Source organism: Silene latifolia, chromosome 1 (assembly GCF_048544455.1).
Source record: "Silene latifolia isolate original U9 population chromosome 1, ASM4854445v1, whole genome shotgun sequence".
NCBI classification, from domain to species: Eukaryota; Viridiplantae; Streptophyta; class Magnoliopsida; order Caryophyllales; family Caryophyllaceae; genus Silene; species Silene latifolia.
In genome coordinates this window covers 154405599-154414297 of record NC_133526.1, presented here as the reverse complement: position 1 = coordinate 154414297, position 8699 = coordinate 154405599, and positions in this window count along the sequence as shown.

Below are 8699 nucleotides of genomic sequence, written 5' to 3'. Positions count from 1 at the left end.
TGAATCAGTTCCATATCAGGTATGTGTCTTAAGTTATGGCCACTGCAAGTAGCATGCGCGCGTGTAATGCATTGTAGTTCAAAACTGACCTGTCATCAAATAAGTGGCCATATCTCACAATCTAGAGGTCCTTTGTGTGTGATTCAAATTGGAAATGAAAGGTAACTCAATTAGCGTTCATTTAGCATATGGTGGGAACATTGGTTCAAATCGAGGTAAGAGATATGAAGTCTGAAAGTCGCTACTACTGCACAGAGAAATGCTGAACTTTCAGAACTAACCTGAACTCGCTTACAGCTTCATAACTCTCAATCCAAGCAATATTTTTGTATAATTCCAATTGGAAAAGAAAGCCAACTCGTCTAGCTTTCATATGGTGTATCACGTGCTGGATAAGTCAATATGAGATTAGAGATACAAAGGCTCAAAGTTTCTGCTAGGGTATGGGTGAATGCTGAACATTTCAGAATAGACCTGATGCCACTCAAACCCGAGTTTCTGGAATTTTGGGCAACATTTGTGGGTGATGCTTCTTGGGGATGATAAGTTAGGGTTGGTGAAGACTTGTACAACTGCAAATATTAAAGGTTATTAGCATTAGGTTCTCCTCGTTTTATCTTTGTTTGGCTTCTTCTAAAGGCTATTAGCTCAAATGGGAGAGCAATGTGCAAATTTTGTACAAAGGTATGGGTTCGAATCCCATATATCCTAGTTAATTTAAAAATCCAGTGTCTAGATTTTGTTGACACGAGATGTACACTAAAAAAATTGAGGAATAAACAATAATAATACTCGTGCTTGAAAAATTAAAGACGACCGGGCCATGATCGGAGTCGGCTGTGCAGCAACGACGTGCATGAGCGAGTATCATTTCATTATCTCAATCAGAAGTTTAGATGTGAGCATGTGTATAACAATTATTGAGACCATGTCTCAATTGTTCAAAGCATCTCTTATTCAAAGTAAGATTACAACTTGCCTTAAAGACATAACTTAGCTGAATCGGGTGCAACTAGATACGACAAAAAATGACGTTTCTCTAACGACCAAAAATAACATTTCTTCTTTAGAGTAACACTAGTTATTCTATAAACTACCACTAATTCATAACAACCAATATGGGAATTGAACCCACATCTTGTGCATTGCACAATGCTCTACCATTTGAGCTAATTGGCTTTTTTTTTTTCTTTGAAAATTCGAAACATAATTATTCATAACATACATCAAATGTTCAGAATTTAAGGTGCCGAGTTAGTAGCCATGTCAGTAGCCAAACCAGCTTGTCAACTCCCGTTTTAAAATGGCATTTCTGTCATGCCATTGCTCTTTGTTCTTTGCTCCCCGTAAATAGTTCCACTCATAACCCCTATCACTTGACAACCCAACCTTTTCATTCATAATAGTAAGGCGTTGCCCAACGAGTGGCAGACTCTTTTTTGGAGTCTCGCTTAGATGCTAAGGCAGTTTGGACGTTCGTTTGTTTGCTCGTCGTTTAGGCCGGTGAGTGAGATTTCTACTCATTGTAGTCACCACCGGGGTTCTTCGCACCTGGATAGTACCTAAAAAAGGATCAAAACATTGATCTTCAAAGCAACAAAAAAATTTTCAGCACGACTAATTAAACATTATTACAATATAGTAATAAGAAGTAACCATGAGTGACATGATTCTAGCGTTGGCTTGAAAGATTCCCGCCATTTACAACAAAATATCTTCTTCCATATAAAAGAAATCGCAACTTTATGTCCTAAAAATATGTGTTATAACGATGACAAATATGTGTTACAATGACAATGTAAATGTGTTACAGTAAAACTCATGTTAGTATGTTACGATAACTCGCCAGTATATTACGGTAAAAATTTATAATATATCCGTCCCAAACATTTGTTTAGTTTTAGTTAAAACACCCCTGACAAAGAATAACCAATACCTTATAAGTGATACTATAATACTTAGTAAGCGCTACAATAACAGCTAGTAAGCGTTACAATAACAAGCAACCATAACAATAGTATATGTTACAATTACATTGAATAAGTGTTACAATAACAAAAATTGTGTTACTGTAAGCATAGAAAGCTATCAAAACTATTGAATTAATAAAGAAACTATCTCAATCATGCGATTAAACAATTTTTTTTTGAAAAACTAATGTTAACTAAACCTTATGATGTAAATTGAAATCAATAAAGAATTAATTCTCAAATATTGTCATAGAACACATATACAAAGACTCAGATTGACATTATCATCAACACCATTAAAATGCCTCCATATTTTAAATTAATCATGCTTAAACTAGCAAAAACAATATCGATACAAAATTAAAATTACCAAAAATGCCGTAAATCGAAGACAAGAAATGAAGGAAACAAAAAGTTTCAAAAGAGGAGACACGTAAGTTTACCATCACCGAGGATTGTGCAAAGGGACGACAGAACAAGATTTGATTGAAGAATCAGAAGGATTGTAATTAGTTGAACCGGATCGGAATCAGAAGAAGATGAACAATCGCAACGGTGAATTTCCTCAGCAATCTTCTCCGTAATTTTCTTTTCTCAGTTGATTTTGGGGATTTTACTAAAAGAAATTGGAGAGGGAGAGAAAGAAATAAATGGCGGCTTGTGAGGCTTTTAGTTTTGATTGTCCAGCCAGGTGGCGCAATCTCGCGCGTTCAGTAATATTAAATCTGACGGTGTATAATGATAGGACGGACTCATTTAAAACCCTAGACTCACCGGATCCTTGTTGTATATATGTATATATATATATAAGGATCCGGTGAGAACGATTATTCTGAGCCATGTAAGAACGACCTTATCTACCATTAGATTAAACTACATATTAATGGTTGGGATTAAATCTAAAATAGTCCTCCAGTAAAGGCAAATCACTCGTCATCTATCATTTGATACTTTAACCCCTACTACCTACCACTCTATTCACCAGAGCTCTGACATGATTCTCCTCAAAATCCCCTCCAGATGATGTCCGCCGTTCCGACAAAGCCCACCATCAGTTCGATCCTTACTCCCTCGAAGCGTGATCCTCTTTACCGTTGCAGCACCACATCCATGCTACCGTCGTCACCATTATACCTACAATAACATTTTGCTGCAGACAATTACACTTTTAGAGCGGAATATCCCGAAATGAGTAGTCGATGGTAAGCAGCTGGTTGATGACGTTCAATATTAACCAAATCCATCCGTGCCGGAGCTAATCATAATTAGTGTATCTAAAACCAATTTTTATGTACCTAATAACTAATTGTGTGCATCTATGTCAAGATATATCAAAATAGTGGCTAGATACATCAGATAGGTAGTGCACACACATCAAATATTTAGTTGTAGTTGATGACTTGTCTACCACTCGTGTGAATCTCCGACGAGGAAGGAATGATATAGAAGATGGAAATGATTTCGATGAAGTCGAAGCTCACTGACTTAAACAATCCAATGACTTAAAATACCGATCCTAGCCTAAAGACTCTACACAATTAGACGCTATCAGTCTCTAACAATAATGAAACTACCAACTCATTTTCCTAAATACAACCACTATCAATTCCATGTCATTAAATCGATGTCCTTTAACAAAGTTGCTTAAATAATTAAATTATAAAACAATCTTAATTGCCTCCCAAATCATTAGTTGATTGGCGTTGAGGATAATAGTGGAGATAGGGTGGCCGAACTCGAAATCGTTGAGAGGAGAACGCGGATCTGGGTTCGATAACCGGGAATGTTAAGGGTTTATGGTGTTAAATGGTGTCGTTGAAGTGCGCCGACACGGGGGATGATTGCTGATGGTTTGCCAGCGTTGCTGGTTATTGCCGTTAGCGGTGACGGCATCTGATGAGTAATAGTGGGGAGATGAGAGGCAGTCAAGGTTTGAGGAGGGATGTAAAGTTAAGGTGTTTAGGCGAACATTGTCTGGCGTCTGGTGGTGGTGGTGGTGGTCGCCGGTTTCAGGTAGTGGTGGTGGTCGCCGACGTCTGGCGGTGGTGGGGATGGGTGTGAATGTTAATGTGTGATTAGGTGTGGTGTAGTTAGTGTCTATTTATTAATAATATGATAGTTATTAGTTAGTATGTTCTCACCGAATTAAGATGTTGTGCGAACTAAATTACGGTGCGAACTGTACGAACTAATAAAAACAAGGGATATTCCACGTGGTAATCCCGTGTTTTTTTATTTTCTACATGATAACCTCATTTTCACCAAAAACGCCTTTGACTGGCCATAAATCACAACCATGAGTTTCGAAAGCGACGATTTTTTTTCAAATCAAAGATATCATAAATGCGGTCAATTTGAAAAAAAAAATGCCCGTTCGGAACACGCTACAAAGAGTTACGGTCAGTGAAAGTTTAAAGTTTGGTTAGCCATAATTCTTGCCACGAGTTCAGAAGCTGAAATCTTTTTTTTTTCCATATCAAAGATCTCGTAAAGCCGGTCAATTTTAAAAAAAATCGCCGCTTTCAGAAGTTTTGATCATGAATTATGGCCAGTCAAAGACATTTTTGTTAAAAACGAGGTTAGCATGTAGAAAATAAAACAACACGAGGTTACCACGTAGCATATCCCTAAAAAAAAATTGATTATGTCATTTTCACACCAAATCCACTTTATACTACTCTAGTCTACCCTGTTATCTCTCCTCTCCTTACCACACAACAACCAGCCAACCATCATTCTTCGTTGCTCGCAATTTGTTTGTCGCTGGCCAACCACTCCGACGGCGACGACAACCACGACCGCCAACATAATCGTCCCACATCTTTTATTTATTTTTTTCTCTAATAATAGCACTGATGAGGAGTTATAGTGGGTCTATATGTAATCACTCGCCGGCGGTGTGGCTGACGTTGGGTCTAGGTGAGGTGCCGCCGTCGACCAAACTTTTTGTATGTCTCTTTAGTATAGCAATTGACATATAGGGGCCTCCAAAATCTCGGGGGCCCCTGTTCGACCGCACCACTTGAACACCCTTAAAGACGGCCTAAATTGTGACGGTTGTAACTTGTAAGCGTTAAATAGATGTAAAACAATCCATAATACGTAATGAAAGCATTAACTAGTGCTAGAAATATGTTTCAAGTATGTTTCACGCTTAAAAAGGTCTTAAGAGAGATTCATTGTAGATTCGTAAAAGAAATTAATCGACATACCCATGGTGGTGACAACTTCACCAAGTTTGAGTTTGTAATGGATAGTTGTTTTGCCAGCACCATCAAGACCCAAAATTCATATTCTCAATTCTTTATTCGCAAACATTATCTTCATTAAACCTGACAACATGGCACCCATTATTTCTAGCTTTCCGGAACTAACACTTGCTTTCAATACAATATAATGCGTGTGTAAAACGGTTTTACACAAGAATCCCCCTAGTACTAAGAGAATAAAAATTCTCTTAGTTTTCCCTCCAAAAGGCATCTTGTATTACTATCGGATAATTGAGTTGTGGTGATCTCCGATGACGGCGGGGGTGGTGGTTATGACAGCGGGGGACGTGGGTTGTGGTGTCACTGGTGTGGCGGTAGGTTTGGTGGATACACAAAATACCAGTCCGGATACGCATGGTTACTGAGCCCTAAAAGTTACATATATATGTGCGGAAAATGAAAGGGCGCCACCGGGTGACACCCAATTTGGGTGCCACCCTCTCACATGGGGTGAGTGGGAACCCCTTCAATTAAAAATGGTTGTGAGAGGGTGGCACCCAATTTGGGCGTCACCCGATAACGCCCTATCACTATCCGTTATGTGTGTGAGTAATATGTCATTGAATCAATTAACACACAGAAAACTTTCCCACTTTTTCGTCTGATTGTTTTTCTCTTCAGTCAGGGCTTTATTGGTACATTCCTCTCCTTATGTCGACCCATATATATTCATTCATGAAAAAAAATGAAGCAATCCGCTTCGCACCTTTATCCCTTTATTTTTTGGGGCAAAATGCATTCTCACACCTTGAGCCTTGAGCACCTCCGCCGTGCTCGCCATGCGTGATTGGCTAAAACCAGGACATTTCAAATAGAATTGGGATAATTGTGCGTGTGAGATGCCCCCTCGAAATTTACTAGTGATGATTGCCATGAGTCCACTTTCCCGTATGAGCATGAATGCAGTTTCGGAAGTTTGAAGCAACTTCTGGAACTAACCTTAAATTTTGGTACGTATTGGATTATTTTTTCTATCTTGCATCTTGTTTTTATGTTTGTGATTTATTTTTATTCCCAAAATTGGAATCTGTGATGTAACATGTAAGCAATGAACTGCCGATATAAATAATATATGGAGTATTACCAAAATTGGAATGACTGTGATGTAACATGTAGTAGGAAACAGTTTGACTTGAATACCCATTTTTAAATAATATATTACCAAATACCACTTTAAGAAAGCACACCAAAAACTGCCTTCTCCTTCCCCTTGTCCTTTTCCACTCCTAACCGGGTAAGTACCATCTGAGACTCATTTCGGCACTAAAATAAGTAACTTTGGGTTTGATTGTTCTGGGTAAAATCGATTTCTTTGCCTTAATTGTATAGGTGAGGGAATCAATGACCCGAAAGCCAATTCTTAGTAACTTACGGTTTGATTGTTATTGCTGAAATAAATTTTATTTGGCTTAATTGTATAGGTGAAGGAATCGACGACCCGGAAATAGATTTTAGATGGCTCGTTTGTTTAATTTTGAGTTAATTGTTGATTTGTGTTTGGTATTTTGCTGTGGGATGTTGGGTGCTGAAAGTTTGGGATTTATGTTGGCTTTGAAGTTTAAATGTTGTAATAATGTTCTGTGCACAAGTTCAGGCTGAACATGCCATTCTCTTATGTATGTCGCTAGACTGATGATAATAGGTGAGTTTAGGACTTTAGGGTCATCTTGCATTTCATACTTATCTTCAAATTAGGAAAACATGAGGATTGAATGACTGGCATGGTGTCACAAGCTCATACCATCATTTTTGCTATCTCGTACATAAAAGTTTACATTTCTTTGACTTGATTTGGCTTTAATTTTGTGTGGCTTAACCACTGGGAAAGCCGCAAAGTAGGGACTTGATGATGTTTTTTAACACGTTCTTATGTATTGGGAAATCGAGCTGGTAATATCCTTATTTACCTTGGCCGGATAAGTGGGGGTGATAAAAAGTGGTATCTGAGCGACAATTTTTAAACCTAAAACCAATGAACCCGAATGAATATTGGCGTATCTAATAAAATGAACCCGGATAGAGATACTAGGAGCCTCATTTGTACGGTTAAGTAGAGGTCCTTAATCGTATCATGACCTCTTAGTCTTGAACCGGTCACCATGTGGTAAGAACCGAGTGTGGGTAGTTAAGGTGGATGATATGTGTTTTAAAAAGATGTAGTGATTGTGTTATGAGCTTATATGTATACATATGGCGGTCATGATTGAGAAGGAAGTATGATGGGACAATCGTGTTGCTAGATTACATATGTGTCGTGTTGATGGATGAGAAAGAGCATGGTGATATGAAATAGTGATGTGGAATAATCTTTTGAGTTTGAATATGCTTTTGTATTATGATTAAATATGTTTTTACATGATGAATAGAATGAAAAATGTGTATCCTTGTCGTGAATATATGTGGCGATATACCGTCGTGTCGTGGGTAGGAAAATGTGAATTAGGATTATTTAGTACTTATCATATGTGAAATGTATGCTTGCTGGGATTTTGTGCCAACTGGATTGAGTAAGCTTGGAGGCTCGGCCGAGTGGAGGCCACTCGACCAAGTAGGCTAAGGTACTCGACCGAGTGAGTCATCTGGGATTGTTAGAGGAGCTTCTGGAAGTGTGCACTCGACCGAGTGTGTTGGGGGACTCGGACGAGTAGGCAGGACTCGACCGAGTGTCTCTAGGCATGGTGGTTCTTACTTATTTATTTGTAATGATTTGACTTCTTTGATGTATTATTTCACTTATAGTGTTTTATGTTTCTGTTAAAGTTGTCATTCATGACATATGACGAGTTAGAGGGATTACATGAAGTGTAGGGTGTCATGGGGTGGTCGATACGATTTAGGTAAGAAAGGCTCGCACTTATGTATGATTGTGAAAAGAATGTGGATATGATAAGTCTATTGTGGCAAAAGGGATTGGGAAAACAATTCTGATGAAAATGATAGGTGTATGTTGTGTATAGAGGGTCATGAGTGTGAAACACGTGCATTATTAAGATTACTGTCAATTGAGTTTATTTGATATGGGTTTGAACCGTGTAAGTAGGTGTACGAACTTGTGACGAAGAGAAAGTTATGTGATGAATGAGAATGCAATTGGTTTAAATTTTGAATGTATTGTTATTGATTAAATTGGGTTTGATAAAGTGGTGATGTAAATATTGCGGATAAGAGAACATTGAATAGAAATAGTTGTATATGAGTATATGTTAACCACATAGAGCATGGAAATTGAGAGATATGAAAATGTAATATGAAAATGTAGTAGTGATATTTTGTGATTAAGGAAGTATTATTTCGTGATCCAAACGTGTGGGTGCGTTTAATGGATTAAAATAAAAAGTTGGAGTGTGAGTTAGTGTATAATCTATATTTAGAAATTGAAAGTACAAAGAAGTGACTTTGGCTTGCGTAGGGTATTTTGAGTTGAGTAATTTGATGGTATAAGGTAACTTTAGGAATGATG